This window comes from Poecile atricapillus, chromosome 3, assembly GCF_030490865.1.
Source record: "Poecile atricapillus isolate bPoeAtr1 chromosome 3, bPoeAtr1.hap1, whole genome shotgun sequence".
NCBI lineage: Eukaryota > Metazoa > Chordata > Aves > Passeriformes > Paridae > Poecile > Poecile atricapillus.
Genome location: NC_081251.1, coordinates 79,299,871 through 79,318,715, shown reverse-complemented (window position 1 = coordinate 79,318,715; position 18,845 = coordinate 79,299,871). Strand labels below are relative to the sequence as shown.

The 18,845-nt window shown below is 40.7% G+C and overlaps 1 pseudogene; it reads left to right on the top strand.

The window, feature by feature from the left end:
- The first annotated feature begins 1,859 nt into the window (after positions 1 to 1,859).
- LOC131577679 (uncharacterized) lies at positions 1,860 to 3,220 on the top strand (annotated as a pseudogene).
- Positions 3,221 to 18,845: the final 15,625 nt, after the last annotated feature.

Sequence of the window (18,845 nt, the reverse complement as noted above, 5' to 3'; positions counted from 1 at the left end):
TCCTGCCAGCTACACTGCATTATACTGAAAGTGATGTCAGGCATTGCTCATTCTTAGCTGCTAAGAAAAACTAAGGGAGTTTCCAGCAACAACATTGTTATTGCTAATGTCACAAATGAGTAAAACCTCAGCTACACTGGTGTACAGAAGTCTTGCTGTTCGTGTGTTCAGGAACAATGAATTCCATCTGAGACAGGTAGGGAAGGACCACAAAAATGCTAAGAAGATGGGAATGCCTGATGCAAGAGAAAACTGAAGTAATTTATCCTGATAAAATAATGAGATATTATATTGCTGCAATTTAATAGCAAGTGCCATGGCAGGAGAAGATCCAGCCATATTCTGACTATCAGAAGGGGAATGCTCTGGTGCAGCCTGCCTGTAGCAGCAGTGAAAGCAAACAACTTCATCTAAGCAATGGGCAAGAGATGATAACTTTCTCATGGTCAAGCTGCAAATTACTGATCTATAGTCTATTACACTGAAAGGAGAATGCTGTAGCATTCTGCATTAATGTTGCATTGATACAGCTCCATATTTCTTAATGCATGAGGTAGAAAAGCATTGCTTTGTGCTGTACACATTGTGAAATATTTTGTTGTTAATATAATTTAAAATATTCATTAACCAATACCAGTAGATTTAGAAAAGGTTAAAGCACAACTGCACTCACAGTCCACCTATCAAAAAGAAAAAGATTTTTTTTCTGGGAAAACCAAATAAACTGATATGAAAATTCCTGGTAGTACTTTCTAAGCATGTATCCAAACCTGTTCATGTCCCAGATACCTTGCTAAGAAGAATGCAAAGGTGGTTAGCCCAGTAACAGCAACCAAAAGATGATAATTACTGTACCATTTCTATGATCAAGTTTCAAATTGGAGATCGAGACTGGGACATACATAGAGAGGACAGCATGGATCCCATCCTAATGAGATTTATCTTGTCAGAACTGATAAACAATAACAAACTCAAGAATGAGAAAACATGAGTTGGACTTGAGCCATAATAATTATCTGAATTTTGTTATATTTTAAAACACAGAACAGAATTTTAAAAGTGTATTTGATTCCTGGTTTGATAGCTCAGGTTCTTCCTGAAAACAGAAAAGTTCTGAAATTTACTACAAGTAAAAGTGAGGTAAAGAAACTAGCATTCACCTCTCATCAGGATGTAGGAAAAAAATTATAGTCCTGTGGGACTGAATTAAAGAGTGTCAATGCTGCATTGGCTCGAGTAAACAAAATGCTCACCTATCAGTAGAAATGGCTTTCTCAGAACAATTCTGTTTCCTAGTTATTAGATGTTGTTTTACTCCTCAGTAAGGTAAGTTTGGTGGGAGATCTCTTTGATTTATGAAATACTTTCTTTGTTGCAAAACCCCATCTATAAACAAACAAATTTACTGCAACTTAAGCTGCAGTTGCTCCTATTATACTGTCAGTTCTGATTAACTTCACTATAATCTGGTGCATCAGTTTATTATAACAGGCAGACACGGGTTTCTTCTCATGAGAACAAAGTAATGGATATGGGGAATGAAGACCTTTGTTTTTAATGCTGTAGTCTGTTCTAATGCAGCAAAAACCAACAAGAATGAGAACAATGATGGATCCACAATTCTTTCGGATGTGTCGTGGTTTAATCCCAGCTGGCAACTATCACACAGAGGCTGGCTCACTTCCCCCACCCCAGTGGGATGAGCAGCAGAATCAGGAAAAAAAAACCCAAAAAAACTTCATGGTCTAAGAACAGTTTAATAACTGAAATAAAGTAAAATATACTAATACTAGTAATAACAGTAATGAAAAGGGAGATTACAAAAAGAGGGAAATAAATAAGACTCAAAAAACCAAGCAATGTACAATACAACTACTCACCAGTTTCTGACTGATGTCCAGCCATTCCCCAAGCAGCCACGCAGCCCAACAACCCAATTCCAGGTAACACTCCCAGTTTATATATGGGGCTTGGCGTTCCCTGCTATGGAATATCCCTTTTGACAGGTCAGATCAGCTGTCCTGGCCATGCTCCCTCCCAGCTTCTTGTGCACCTCCTCACTGGCAGAGCATGAGAAACTAAGAATTCCTTGAGTTAGAGTAAGCACTGCGTAGTAACAACTAAACCATCAGTGTGTTACCGACATCATTCTCATCCCAAATCCCAACCACAGCACTGTACCAACTAGCAGAGAGAAAATTAACTTTATCCCAGCCAAAACCAGGACAAGATGTTGTCTACCAAGATTGTGATAAAGAATTTGATATAATTTCCAGCAGCATTCTCCTAGAGAAAGCATCTGCTCTTGGCTTGGACATGTACACTGTTTTCTGAGTAAAAAACTGGCTACATGCCCAGGCCTAGAGTGGTGGTGGATGGAGTTACATCCAGCTGGAAGCTGGTCACAAGTGGTTCTCCCCAGGGCTCAGTGTTGCAGCCGGTTCTGTTTAATAACCTTATCAACAGCCTGGATGACAGGATCAAGTGCAGTCTCTCAGTCTGCAGTCAACAGCAAGCTGGGCAGAAGCATTGATCTGCTGGATGTTAGGAAGGCTCTGCAGAGGTTTCAGGACAGGGTGGATCTATTGGGAGACACCAAATGTATGATGTTCAATTAGGCCAATTGCTGGGAGGAGAGGGACTTGGAGATGCTGGTTGACAGTCACTGACCAGTCTTGCCCAGGTGGCCAAGAAGGCCAATGGCATCCTGACCTGTATCAACAATAGTGTGGCCAGCAGGAGCAGGGCAGTGACTGTCCTGTACTTGGCACTGGTGAGGCCACGGCCTGAGTTCTGTGTCCAGCTCTGGGCCCCTTAATTTGGGGGGACATTGAGGGGCTGGAGCGTGTCCAGAGAAGGGCAACAGAGCTGGGGAAGGGTCTGAAGCACAAGTCCTGTCAGGAGCAGCTGAGGGAGCTGGGTGTGCTTATCCTGGAGAAAAGGAGGCTCAGGGGAGACCTTATCACTCTCTACAATTGCCTGAAAGGAGGCTGTAGTGAGATGGGGCTTGATCTCTCTTCCCAAATAACAAAAGGCAGAACAAGAGGAAATGGCCTCAAGTTGCTCCAGGGCAGGTTAAGATTGGATATGAAAAGAATTTTTTCACAGAAAAGGCTATCAATCACTGGAACAGCTGTCCAGGGAAGTGGTTGAGTCACCATCCCTGGAGGTGTTTAAAAGATAGGTAGATGTGGCACTTAGGGACACAGTTTATTGGTGAACTTGGAAATGCTGGGTTAAAGGTTGAACTCGAAAATTTTAAAGGTCTTTTCCAACCTAAAAAATTCAATAATTTTATGATTCTATGGTTTTGGTGCTGACCTTAAAGAATAGCTGTCATTCTTCTCACTGAGAAAATCGCTCATTATGAGACCTTTTCCAGTATCAGTTTAATTGGTTCTGCCCCTCTCACTGTAGTGGTAAAGTGCTGCATTCCAACACACAGCACCCAGGCAGGCAACATGGAAAGTTTAGTTTAATAATTTTCTCTTGTTTAAACAGATTAAGTAGATTCCATTTTTGCCAAATACTTTATACAAAATAAATCATTTGAGAGCCTGGACAGTTATGCTGAAAGAATTAATTACTGCCTGACAACACCTGTCATCACTTTTCCATTGAATCAAAAAACAGATCACAAAGACAGCTATAGCTGAATAAGTTAGTCTCTTATTTACAAAGTAAAAAGTAACTGTGCTCCTTAAAAAGTTCAAATATTTTGTTTGATGGCTAGTGTTAAAAAGAAATAGAAGTGTTTTAAGAATAAATAGGAAGATAGTCTGAAATGCCTCACTGTGGTTTGCTAAGCATATTTTCCCATATGACAAAGCAAGCTTTCCTGTTTCCCTGCTCATGGATCAAGCTTTCATAATGAGGGTGACACAGATGATACAACTGTGGGTCTACATTGCTCAACTTTCCCTCTTGTCTTACCAGAAGGACATGGGGACAACAGCCAGGTCTTTTTTCTCCTAAAAGAACTTCACTTTACCTGTTGATTCCTTCTCAACCTCCTGGCACAACCCTGCAATCAAAAGAGACATAAAGAGGAGATAAAAACTGCTGGAAATGTGCAGTGACCATGCAATCACCCAGAGGGAGAAGAAACTTGCAGGCTGACATCTTTACGGGAACAAAATAACATATGAATAAATCTCCTCTTCTGCATTATCAGAGGAGATATGGTGTGATTTTTAGGGTTGGCCTGTACGGGGATAGGAGCTGGACTTTAATGATCCTTATGGGTCCCATTCAATTCAGGATATTCTGTGAGCCTCTGATCCAGCAAGTAAAAGAATCCTCCTTTTGGAAGAAGACGCACTTAGATCTGGAGGTGAACAACATATGAATCATGACAAGCCATAAAAATTCTATTCTGTTCAAAACTTACTTGATGTTATGAGCATTCAGGACTTGCTCAAATAAATCCCCCAGGCAAGCATTTCCTACAAACAGGCTCTCCCACCTGTCTAAAATCTTGAAGAAAAAGGAGAGGTGGGATTATTCCTAGAAAATGACAGTGAAAACCTAAAGATTGAAAACACCCAGATTAGACACTGACAAAGTGTTCTCTGTGTAACTGCAGCACCCCATAGCAGCCATGCACACTCTCAATTCGTGGGAAAATTAACACAAATGAGGTTTGACAGGGATGTTTACCTACAGTCTCAAAAGATCAAGTGAAGAACATTGAATTTGTGTGTTTAAATCTGAGGGAGTTAATTCATGCAAATTTCACAACTAGCTCAGGATTTACATCCCTTCTAAACCCATTTTTGAGCCCTTTCAAAGTACTTCCAAAAGTCCTGCTGCTCACAGAAGTACCCAGTCCTCTTCCTCACTCACTCATCCTCATTCACTCCTGAGTCTAGTTGTTATTTCTTGGCAATGAGTCTCAAGCTCCAGCTGTATGTTACATAAAATGCATTTCCTTTAATCTATTTGGAATTTGCTCATATTTCATCTCCCTTGCTCCTGTGTTGTGAGAAAGGTAATAAAAGCAACAAGTCTAACTGCTCTAAATGCTTTACCATGTTGTCCAATTTTACACATGTGCTGTTGCTTATACCATCCCAAATGAAAAAGCATCAATCCTTTCATCAATCTTTCTATGGGAGTTTGGATTCTTTGAAGGAGGCAGAAGCACCCTCTTTCTACTCTTCACGTGCTAGAAGGGGAAACTGAGGAAGCTTTGCTACCTCTGCAGTCAGAAAAGGACTGACACATCATACCTGGTGAGGAACATCTGGAGACATGGAGATCAAATTGCTGGACCAAGCATGTTCCAGACAAAGCCAGCTTTTTTGTGCATCAGCCTGAGGCACCCTAAGAAAATCATTTGCTTGTAGACTTCTTGGTTGTCAGGTAGAGGAAGGTAATGAGTAAATTAGACCATCAGGTGCTTTCCTGGGTGACTCTGTGCTGTCAGTCACTAACAAAAGCAGCTCCCACCTCACATGTCAATAGATGAAACAGGAGTAATTCATTTAGTCACCTAAATCCAGTGCTGCCTTCTTTCCTTTCAAGTTAGAAACTTTACTCCCCTTCTAAAGTATTGCTGACGGCAAATGTTGCAGAGCTGTGCAAATCATTATCTTTCAAACACATTTCTTTAGTTATTGCTAGGTTTCAACATTACCATTTCAAATCCATCTTAGAAATGTATTTCCTAAAAGGAATAGTGATTACAGTGGCCCAAAGAGAATACAAACTTCGTTCTAGTGAAAGCAGAGACCCAGATTTCAAATGTCATTGTTGGTTTAATACTTTTCACAGCAAAATCTTATTTCTCATAGATACAAAATGACTGAAAAACTGAAGACTGCCACGAATGGGACATACTTCGTGGGATAAAACTTGCTGTAAGTGGGAATTCTCATCTCAAAACTTTTGCAGGAAAGTGGACCCAGATTTCTCATTCATGCAATGCACATAATTTTTAGTGAGGCCCAAATTACAAAAACTGAAATACTTGGATTCTCCATAGCTCAGGCTACTTTATCTTTTATCCCAGAGCCACTCTACCCCTTTGAGCAACATCAGTGAGTTGGAAAGGTCTCTTATGGCTTTATAATGAATAAAATAAATGCTTCATCTAAAATTAGAAACAATTCACATACTTCTGAAGATGTAATAAGAGAGTTAGGGCAGAAATAGTTAGTTTTCTTAGAAAGAAATGCAGATGAGATGAATTGTCTAGATCTGGATCCCTACTGTCTTTATCATACTCAGTCAAAAAGACGGAGAGCAGGAGTTCTGGCAGCAAGTCTCTCCCTAATAGCTGCATATAAGTTTGTTGCTGCTCCAGCAAGAACCGAGTTGTATCAACTGGAAAAAATAAAAGCTGGGGTTGACTAGTCTGAGGCCATGAGCAAAAAAGACTGGCCTGACTGTGACAGACTGCAGATAAACCACCTGCTTTGGAAACCCAAGGCAATGGCCAAGTCCTGAGTATGCATATTCATGGTATCCAAAATATGCAGACTAAATAGCTTAGAGAAGGCTCAAATGATCCTAGGAAGCAGCCTACCCCTGCATGGCCCTGTGCAAGCACCAGTGTACACTGGCATGCTGAGCTGGGCGTCCCCACAGGGTGCCCTGTCTGTCCCCAGGCCAGCCCCTTCTGCCACTGAGCTCTGGTGGAGCCCCCACCACACCACTGGGAGGGGATGAGGCTCAGAGACCTGCCATCCTCAGCCCTCTGGGGATCCACTGGGAAGAGCCATGCCTAAAGGAGTCAGTGTCTTCTCCTTGGAGAGAAGGAAAAGGAAGACCAGCAAAGCTCAGCGTTACAGATTAAAGAGTTTATAAATAGACACTGTAAATGCTGTCACATAAACAACAAAAATGTCAAAATGTCACTTTGGTTTGGTTCAGTATTGGTTTTGATCAAAAACTTGTGTGCTATCAATGTTCTCTCCTGAGCACAGCACGAGCAAGAAGAATGTGACACATCAGGAAAGAAGGAGTGCTGAAGAATGATTAATGTAGCCATGCCTTGTAGCTCTGTAGTGAAAAGCTGTGCTGAGAAACAATATATATGCATAAAAAGTAAGTAGGTTCAGCATCAGGCCCTGTGGGGCTCCATAGTACATAAAATGACCAGAAAATAAATTTATCAAGAGACTGATGTGGAAGTCAAGAGAAATATGCCCTGAAAGGTGTTTCAGAAAATTCAAAACTTGCAACCCCAAGTGCACTACTTCACTTCTGGCCAAGGGATGTGAAACTACTGAACCTGCCCCTGTGGATTAGGGTCTTGTGGCTGAATTGTCTATTAAAGGATGAGCTTGTGATGTAGTATGCCCTTCAGCAAACCTCTGATGATACATCTCTCTTCTGTTCAGTTTGACTGAAAGTTATAGGAATTCCAGGACCCTGGGGATCTCAATTCCTCTAGTTTAGAGAGGCCAGTGGGTTCAAAAGCTGTTTGTGGGTCATTAAGACACACACATATGTGCAGACAGCAAGTATTGCACTTGCTTTGCCTCTCCAGGAAACCAGCTTAAACCAGACACTCTTCTCATCTGCTCACTAAAGAAAAGCATCCAAGAGAAATGTGGACAAATATTTTTCAGGACTGCTGCCTGCTTCTTTTAAATAATTGCTGCAGTAAGGGAAGTTGGAGCAGCCTCAGAGATCAACACATAGTTCAGATTTCATGAATAGCTGAGCTTGAAAAGCCAGGAAGGAAAACAGTCCAGAAAGGCTGTAGGTGGTCAAGCACATCTGCAAAGCCACTTGAATAGGGTCAGACTGTGAAAAAACGACAATGAAAACAAAGCGAGAACCCAGTGCTGCAAAGGCAATAGGACACAGAGTCCTACCCTTCTCTACCATTTTCTGACAAAAATATCCCAGGTCCTAGGGAAAGACAGCCATGAGTCTGTCCTGGAGCCAGCACTGGGACTGAAGTGACATCCAGAGAAATGGTTTTACACCAATTAACACCTTCTAAGCACATATATATGTGCTTCCAGGATAAAAAAATTACAAAAAGCAAACAGACTTAGCTGGCAAGAGCCATTTCTGTTAAACTTCATGAAATTGTTTCAATAAACACAAACAAAAAGAATATAAAAGGAAGCTAATACTTTAATAAACTTAACAATCTTTGGTATTCACTCCTTTGATGACCCAAGAGGAAAAAAAATATATCAAGTTGGGCATGTGACTGATGGTAATGTTTGTCACTTTTTTTCTAGTAACCTTGTACAATTTGTTATGTTTGTGGTTCACAACTTAGATAAAAACAAACCATCATCCTAAAAAAACACAGGATTTACAAATCTCAAAATGCAAGCAAATTTGCTTCCGCAAATTATCAGATTATTTATCAGATTATTTATTTCATTAACAACTAGCCCAATTACAAAAGCTCTGCATGCTTGCACTTATAAACCACATTATCAGCTTCATTTAACTTCAGTTGAATTCATGCCCTAACAAGTATTTATCAAGATAATACGAATGACATCACATATTTGGCCATAAGGTGTTTTACAAGCCATACCTGGCTAGACAGTGTTTATTCCTCAAACTCTTCCGTAATTACAGATATTGCTTAAGTATCTGATGTGTGTGCTGGTGCTCTGAAATGCTCCGTGTAAACACACCTTGGAAAACTGATTTACCACCTGTGGGGAAGATGATATCATACTTCCTAGGTGGTATTACCATAAGCCCTCAGTTCACGTTTGCTTGTAATATGAGACATGGGAAACACATGCTGCATGTAGCTAGAAGAAAAAAAGTGACACATCTCACTTTTTAATCGTTTCAACGTTCCTCAGCATAGCCAAGTATTCTGTGGTGTTTTTTTAGTATAACGTTCTTTACTAATGATTCTTGTTCTCTTTCTCACTCACAATCTTCCCAAGCTGGTGCACCCATTGCAGTGTAAGCCTCTCATGCTACAAGACATCATCTTAGTCATAGCTGAAAATTTTAGTGAAATCAAAGGAATGAGCCACATATACCACGGAAAGATGGTCTGCTGCCACAGAGGCTTAGCCCAAATCTTCCCAACTGCTCTGAAGAAGGCCCAAGTCAAAAGAAACGCTACTGCACATGCTAAGCCAGAGAGGTGTGAGGAACACATGAAGAACCTTATTGGAATGCAGAAGTGCTTTGTAACTTCCACTAAATCCCACAACAATCCCACATTTCATGTGGTTAATAGGGAAAGTATATGATAATTGGGTGCAGTACTTAGATGAGTCCTCCACATCTGCTATGAGCAGAGGTGTTTACCATGGAAGTGGAGCTACTGCACTTGCAGCAACTTCAGAGAGGGAATTTACCCTAGTAGGCATTGATTTCTTTAGAAAGACTCTAATGAGAGTCTTTCACATCTGCCCAGTTTACAAAATTGCCCTCTTTCTACTTCCTGTCTCAAACAGCACGACTACCTTGAATGAAAAAAGACATGTCACTGAATATACCAGAGACATTTTCTGAAGAGATGGAATGAACAGATACTGAAGGAAAGAAATGAAAGATAATTTTGATGAAGAAGATGATCCTACTGTATACTCCCCAAATAAACACTGTGGTATTTTTTCAAGCATCAAAATAGACTTGCTGAGAGATGAGAATGAGAAGTCAGGAATGAATGAAGTGTTTTCCAAGAAGATGATAAAAAATAGCTTCTGCTAAAGTAGAATAGCTGCTCCTGGGGACACATAAACCCCTGTGTCATTCCCATGGAAACAGGGAACACTTCTAATTATCACAACATTGTTATGACAATAAAACTAACAAAATCAATGTAAATCAAAGAGACCTACACATTCGTGTATTTATTATAACTTCTTCACACTGCATTTATTCAACTTTTTTCATTACCTCACAAGATCTTGCTTCAGGACGTAAAATATTGAAAAGAAACTCCATCCTGCTTAGAAAAGAGAGGTACAAGGTAATACAAATAGCAATCCTGGACTGATGTGTCACAAGATTCATCTTAAAAAAATTAAATATTTTTGTTCTACTTTTTTTTGAATACTCTGTCCTGTTTTAGAGCAAAAGCAACATGGGAATAACAAGGTACCTGAGGGAAAAAATGAACAAGAATCACCATCACTCTGGGAGCTCTAATTTACAAGGAGACTTGTGGGCTCAATCTAAGTAAAACTAAGGGGACACACCATGTCAGACTTCGAATGTATTCAAGATTTCAGACAGAAGAACTTACACATTGGACCTTCAATGAATAAAAAGTGATGTGTCCGAACTGCAAGAAGGAAACGTGAAGCATGATGTTTGGCAAAGGGCAACAAAGCCCCAGATGTACTGTCAAAGGACAGAGTGGGATCTCCAGAGGGAATGTTTTTCAGGACAGCTCAGATGCACATCTGTTGGAAGCATTACAGGCATATTTGATCCAGGTTTGGCAGCAACAGGGTGGTCTGTGTTTTCCTTGGAGATTCTCCTCAGCCCTCCATGGCTCCAGATCCATAATTCTTCTCCTTGGCAATTTCCAGCTGTAGTTTTCAGCCACTTAACCTCCTAGGCTGCTCGCTCCACCTTGTGTCTGGGTACACAAAGCCAAGGCACAAGGGGTCCCAGTGGGGAGCTCTGTGTCCTCTGGACGCTCACGAGTGCGTTGCTGGCGCTGTGAGACGTGCACCTGCAGCCAAGGTGTGTCTCCAGGTCTCAGCAGGTGAACCATGCATGGGTTTCCTCTCCCATGAGCCAGGGCATGACCACATCCACAGCAGAGTTGGAGTCATTTGTCCCAGATGACAACTGAGAGGTGTAACAGAACATGTTCTCCCTGACCACTCCAATGTGGAGTTGACTATGTTTTGCCACAATTATTTTTCTGCCATGCTTGGTGTTTTAAATCTATGTTTTGTTGACAGATTTCCCAAAGGAGTTTATAAGAGGTGCCAAGAAAATGTTACAAGTATGGTGAGCCAGTATCATCAGCCAGCCTCAGCACTTGGCATAAAGATGGAAGTGAGTGTGGTGCTTAGCTCATATTAATACAGGTCTGACTTGTCAAAACAAGGTTTGGGAATCAGTAGAATCAGGTGCATGTATTTATTCCTCTGGTATAAAAGAAGATGTTGGGATTTTTTCTCACATTTTCTTAGTAAGATGAAAAATGTGTCAAACATTCTCCATCCATGGAAACACTTAGCAAGGTTATGCCTGAATGTAAAAAGATAGTAGGTATAAAAGGTAATGCCAGACAGAAGCATGAAAAAAGAACATGAATCTATAGATAAAGTACAAGGAACAGAAATAATTAAATTTGATTTAATTTCCAAGCAAGTAAAAAATGTCAGGGATGGCCTCTGGAAAGTCCCTACTCATGTTATTTCACTGTTTTGCTCTCTAAAATGGAATTTCAATAATTATCCACCTCACAAGTGTGCTGTAGTGCTGTGCTTAGGAATGACTGCGTAAGGATCTGTGATTAGCTGACAAAAAAATGTTGTTCACATAATTATCACTATGATCTGTGCACATTTATGCAAATATGTCTGTGTCCCTAGGTGATTTATTTCAGATGCTGCCTGGAATTTAGATGCAAGTAACTCCTTCCACTTAAATTGTTCTTCTATAGTTAGTACAATGGATTGACAGAGTTGCTTATACTTATTACAACTGGTTTGCTGTATAATCTGGACAGTTGCCTAATCATAAATCAAGACAAAATAGGGAAGAGCCCAGTAAAAATTCATCCTGTAATATGTAACAAGGATGCTGCGGAGCAAAATATATTGAGGAGGGGTACATTAAAATCACAGGAAGCAACTGTTTTTTAAAAGTCTAATGTTGGCTTAAGAAACAGAATCAATATACTTGTTGAAATAATGGTTTCAGCTGTCCTTGGTGGAAGAGTAAGAATCATGCTCCATAGCAAACAAGTCAGGTAACAACTCAGTAATACAATACAATGCAAGCCAAGCCTACTTGGAATACATATCTAAAACACCTGGGCTATGTAAAACTGCCACAAACTTGCTCTGTCAACTCAGATTAGTCCACATTATTCTAAAGATACATGGTTACCTGTGCAGAGGTAATGCCAGACTAGATAGGACTTCATTTCATATCGCTCTTATGGGTATCACATCTCCTTTCACAGCTGGCATAAAGTGTAAAAACTGTGATAGGACAAGTTTACTGTGCCAGATGGTCTGGTAACACATTGAGGTGGCATTACTGTGCATCCATGGATCCTACAGCTCAGCATGCTGGGAGATGGCTGGTCAGAGAGGAGAGCGCCTGCTGTGTGCTGCCTTGACTTCCAACCATGAGAGCTTGAAGAGAGTTAAATGAAGGAGTTGCAGTTTTTAATGTTACCAGAAAGGAGGACTCCTCATCAATGTGAACATTAAAAATCATAGTAAAATCATCTAACAAGGCTGTCAACTAATAGGATTAAAAAAGCACTCAGATATGAGTGACATTACCAGGACAAAGAAGAGGCAGCTTCAGAACCCTGCAAGAGAAAAAATGTACAGGCTAGCACAGAGAAGGCAGCTCCCTGGCTGCTTCTACCTGCAGTGTTTGGTAAAAGTGTATTAAAGTGCACCAGGGCCAGCCCCATCCCTGCCGTGCAAAGATACCACAGGCCAAACAATCCTGAAATGAGCCACAGTTAAACTCATTCACACCAATTAAAACAAGGTAGAACCATGTACATGACAACAACAGCAGAGAAACATTTTTCTAACTTGCCAAAACCTCCAATGTCCTTCCAGTGTGCTTCCTCACTTTCACTTCCAGTGTTCTTCCTCAATGTGCTTCCAGTACTGTCTTGGTACCAAGATTTTCTTACGTTTAAATCTTGTGTGATGATCATGTGAGTTTTAGTCAGACATCCATAAGAGTTAGGAAAAACAGCTTCAGCCCTCATTACTTTTTAAGATATTCACCTAAATACTGAAGTCCTTATCAGCCTAAGCAAGGCAAAGGGCTTCTACCACTTAAACTTTGCTACAGGTGTCTCTTGAATACAGCGCTTTCATTAATTAAATTTGACAAAGTTCCCCGAGGCTTATGCAGAGGCAAGGTTGCCATTCAGGGACTTGAGTATTGAAATTGCTGACTATCAGATAGGCACCATGAACCAATATAATTTGTATCTAGTTCTCTGCACTGCTATTACTTAATCATCTTGGTGTCTAGCCTTCTCTGCAGAGAAGTATTCACTTGGTATCCCAAATCACTTGGGATACTAGGCTTGTTTCCCGTGTTTGCAGCCTGATGAAGCCTTCCTCTCTAACTTGAATCAATGGGAAAATAATGACTTAAATCAAATGTTCTGTCATTTTTCTTGATTGGAATAACTTTAAAGAAAATATTATTCTACTTATGTCAGTGGGATGATCTAGAAAATACTGAGATTGTCAAGATTTTTCAAAACCTGCTGCCATGCAAAAATGTTTAATATAAGATTAGCATGATTGGCATGAGGGCAGTATAGGAACAGTGATGCTGCAATCAGTCCTTAGTCACACCTACTGAACTCTTTGTACCTCCCTCCTCTCCCTCTCCTGGCCTACGAACTCTTTTGGGAGTGACTTCCCACTTAACCCCACAGCAGTTGAGTGCCACACAGGCAGAGCTCTGCCCACTTTGGAAACTACAGCAGATTGTTACTGCTGTCCTATTTTACCCTTGTACTGTTTCAGACTTGGCATCCACTTTTGTGATCCCTATACAGCTGAAGATGACAGTAACTGGTTTGTCCTCTTAATCTGGTGTCAGGTTACATATCTGAGAATTTAGAATTTTCTGAAGACATAAGACATAACTCATGGTCCAGCTGCTACAGCTTTGCAACTTGATCAAATGCAAATGCTGAGTATTAGATAAATATTCTGAACTAATCTCAACCACTCTACTTTTGTCTACTTTTTGTCTTCAGTAGGAATTTCTCTTGCATGTACACGTGAAATGTAGGCCTGCTGCTTCTTTACGGCTTCTTCATACCTGCCTCCTCACACTTCTCTTTCAATAACATAACCCAGGACTATTTTAATGAAGGAAAAGGAAAATATTTTACTATGTTTGTCACATGCTCTTTCACAGCCTGTCTGCTGGTGGGCTTTCTCGCCCAGGGGGAAGGGAAAGGTCAAGGCACAGAAAAATACCCAAGTCTTCTTCAGCTTTTGCTCCAGGATACAGTTTATTATCCAAACATCAAATTCATAAAGTAACACAAAGCAAAGCTATTCCCTCATCCAAAACCAGCTGCAGGGGCTCCCAGGCTTTCCATGCCAGAAAAAGGGCACACATCTTCATCTAAACCCCTGATGACTCAAGTGACAAGCAGGCAGTCTGTAACCCTTTCCTAACTGTTTAACCCTGTCACAACAGTTTGCTGTTGTGAATGCTTTATTTCACGACTGGAGCAGACAGTTTCACACTCTTTCAAGTTTCTAAGTGCAGAAAAACTTCATGGTTGGTTTAGATCTTTTTTCAATTTTTTTTTTGGAGGGTGGTTTTTATTTTGGGTTTTTTTTTGTGCTTAGAGCAACAATAGGTAATTTTGCTATACTTATTAATAAACAAGTAGTGGACAGCAATATGTTGGGTTTTGGGTTTTGGTTTGTTTTTTTTTTTTTTTTGGTTGGTTGGGTTTTGTTTGGGTTTTTAAAATGAAAATCTTTATTCCTCAAAAGAAGCCTGTAGGGACATTTACATTTTTATAAATATAGTGACCACAGAAAGACCAATCATGTGTTTAAGAGTTCACAGCTTTTGCGAAGTTGCTGTTAGATGTGAGTTTTCTACACTGGTATTAAGTATCAAGACAAATGGGGAAGAATTAAAATGCAGACATGCAAAACATATGTCTTTTGGATTCTTAGAACTGTAAAATCAGGACAAATGGTAAACAACTGAGGGAAAAAAAAATAAAACAAATTCCTCAAAAGGGCAGCTAAGGAGTGTTGCAAGCAAGAAGCAAAAAATCAGCAGAGGAAAAGAAGGAAAATCAAATGGATTTATTTTGAAAGGTGATTCAGATAAATGCCTTTTGCAAGTAGACCGTGGTTGCCTGATGACTGTGGGCTTGTGAAGGTGCAAGACAGAGTTGCATTGTTTGACTTAAAAACGTGAGTAAAAAATCAGTCCATCAATCGTTGTTCTACAAATGTAAATAACATTTTCCTGGATGCTGGCTGCACAAGGTCTTAAGCTACAGAACAGTAGAACAGATACTGGGCAGATCCACACACAACGATTGCTCCCAATTTTCGGGGGAATCTGAGGCAAAAAAGGTTAAATGTGCTTATGTCCAGAAATGCAAATGTACACAGAGGTCTTGTAATAATAGGTCCATCTTGTTTTCTGTTATTTTAACAATTATTTTACTATGCCCTCATTTGTAAGAGTAGCGCCTGACTTTCTGTACCTTTTCCTGCTGAGAGAAGTGTAAGTAGAAGTTCCATCCCTTAAATCCCAAAAAGCTTAATATAACTCATGTTGCTTTCAAGTCCCTGAAGATAAGAGGTGGAGTTGAGAATGAACGGGCTCCCTTCAGTTTCCTGAACCTCCAAACAAAATGTGTAATTAATTCCTCTGGTGCAGCCTTTAACACTAGGTTAAAACACATACCAGCAATAAAAGCAAAAAATTTAAGACCTCAAAGTTAAATTGCCTGGCAGATAAAGACACTTCCTTTCTGCTTGAAGACCTAGCTAATTTGATGTGAAATCACTGAAAAGAAATTTTTAGCAAACCTCACTAGGCTTTCCCTGTGGAGTGAGCAAGTCAGTGTACGGGCTGAGCACTGGACCCCAGGTCTCCTTGCTGTAACTACGTGTCTTCTGCTGTAACTATGCAACCCATGAGGGATGGATACTCTTTATAACTTGCTGAGGGAGTTTAGGTCAAATGAAACCTCTCTAAACTGTGTAGGGCCCACGTCCCATTCAATAAAATGTGGATCCCCTCTCTACCCAGGTCTCACACCTCAGTCAAGGTGTGCATCCCTGCACACTCTGCCCTGACTCTGCTGCCATGAATTATCTCATTTATAACTTCCTCTTCTACTTCCAATCTTCTGATCTTCTGCCTGCCATGCAAGAGTATGTACAAACAGACAGGTGTAAAAATCCTACCCACTTTTTTTGCCTAATTTTCATACAGCATTCATGATCAGTTGCAGGTGCAACCGTGAGCAAACTACAGCCTGGATAACGTGATCATACATTCCTCGCCTGAAGAAAGGGCAAGACTTGGTCTTCACACAAAATTGCAATAGAGGCCTTTACGTAAATGGTGGATTAATTGGGAACCAAATCAGGTTCTGTCACTTTAAAACTTTCCTCCACCCTCCATCACCTCCATCCATCAGTTGCCTGCAGCATGTATATTGAAGAATCGCGTGCAAACCTTACCATAACCCAAGGCTTAACATAAACTATGCTCTTTCAGGTCATTGGCAAATAACAGGTATATCCGGTTGTGCCTTTGTACTTGCCTGCACGCAAATTAAAAGCGCATGTAAAGTTACAATAATCAAAGTCAGTCAGGGGGAAGGGGAGGAGAGCAGGGGGATAATAACCAAGGGATCAGGTTATTTATCTTCACAGGGAATCCACTGAGAGAAGCCTCCTTGCATGCCATTTACACCTCAAAAGAAAGATAGGGGCAAACCTGGCTCTTGGCCAAAGACATCCCCTACAGCGCCCTAAGCTGTGCCTAATCCTGTCTTTGCCCTGCAGCTGATAAAGACCCTGTTACCTGCTGCTACTTCTTCCCCATGGTGCTGCACAGCATTTCAAGCTTCCTCCTTGGCTGCAGGGTGAGTGTTTCTGTGGGAGACAGCAACAGCCAGGATGGACTTTAGGCTCTCTTAATTGGAAGAATTTTCTTCTCATGGTCTCAGCTACTGCTGCTGTCACCACGTCCAGTGCATTGCTGCTCCTGCAGCTGCTTCAACCCTTATTCCCTGACAGAGTCAGACACTCTTCCTGCAGGGTGACCCCACATCTGCCCAGCCACCCCAGGGCAGGCAAAGGCTCCCACACTGCTCTCCCTTCTAGAGGAAGTCATCAAGCCTTTGTGCAGCCACCCTGAGCCAGGGTGTGGGTTGCTTGGGAAAAGGAAGAATTTATGGCAATTTTTTTCTGTCTTTCTCCTTTGGCGTGCCATGAGATTAACAGACATTAGCAAATGCCTCTTCCCGGAGTGATGTGACAAGATGAAACCTGCCCTGACTGGCACCTGCAGTCTGTTTCCCTTGTGGTCTTTGATCTGCCATTGCTGAAGGTTAGAAGACCTGAATGGCTCAGAAGCAGACACTTCCTTCGGCTTGCTTTCAAGTGCTAGGAGCATGTATGTGTCAAGACTGTATTTTCTCCCTGAAAAATTTACTAAGGGATAGAGGAATTATTATTATTATTATTATTATTATTATTATTATTATTATTATTATCATCATCATTATTACTTGTCTTACAGAAGAAGCCAACCATCTTGATAAAGATTTCAGCCCTTACACAGAATACTTTGAAATTCTCCTAAACTAAATTTCCCATCACCGACTACAGACGCCACAAAGGGAGTTTCCCCTATTCCACTGGTTTGAATATACATTCTCCAAATCTTTGTTCAAATTAAAAAGTGTGGAAACAAATAACTCCCATTTCCCCTACTCTGGAGAAGAGCATAAATAATTCTATAGGCTAGGGTATTACCTGCATACATCGCAGTCCCAAATATTTGAGTAATTTCATTTACCACTGAAAGGCAGCTGCTGCTGGAGGCAAATGCACCAAACCCTTGGATAGCAGAGCAGAGGAAGCCAAGAATGCCCTGCTGCAGAGAGGTGTGCTAATATTTCCTCAGCCAAACTTTATCAGCCAAATCACAGAAGGTCCTGGTTCAGATATGAGCATTTTCACCTGGCAGCATACTTCAGTGAAGCCAATGTAGCATAACCACTGTTTCTGCTGGATGATCTATCCCTCTGCAGCTTTTCCACAAATACTATTCAACAGTTTATTGAGCTGCAGGAGTGGAAGGGAGAAGGAGGTGAGCATGTTTCTTGACTAATTTGAGCAGGGCTATCTAAGAGACGACATTTACAAGAAACTCCTTGACTGACATGAAATTTATTAGGTCCATAACATGAATCTCCTTTGGGAAATCCCAGCTAAAGGCCTGTCTTTTCATGATTAAAAGCTAGGGAAAGTCCTCATGATGGACAAATTATTGTGTTCCTCTTTGTTTCAGCTGCCATCTCAACAATCAATTTGTGCCCAGTGCCACCTCCTCTCTCAGAGCACCTGAAAATCTGAAAGCAGCAATAAGGATAACAATGTTTTTAAATGTTAAAATCTTCCCATTGTAAAATTTCAATCTTCTAGACAAGAAATTACTCCAGGTACTATGGAATCTATGCCTAACAGTACAAGAAATTTCAACATATCCATGTGAATATGTAGGTAAGCAGTGCAGGCTTTTCAAAAGTTAGGACAGAAGCCCAAAGGAGAATTCTGAAATTCAACTTGGATAGCTTAAGAGAGAGAACTATCTTCAAATTGTGTTTTCCATTTTATTATTTTGACCACTTCTCCTGCTGTCAAGCACCAAAATTGGCACACACCAAATGCAAACTGAAGAACCCAAATTACCAATATTTGTATCATGGGAAATGATGATATTTGTGCCATGGGAAATTATTGGTTGGGAAGCGGTGAGATGAATATTTATGGACTGGAAAAATCAATGGCTAGGATTCTTAGGGGACAATATAAGAAAACCCATATTCTCATCCAAGAACTGCAAGTTTCTTCATTCCATCTGCTAGTGCTTCACTGTCTTCTCTCTCTGTGTTGAAGGGTCAGACCCCTGCAATTGTCCACCTGCTC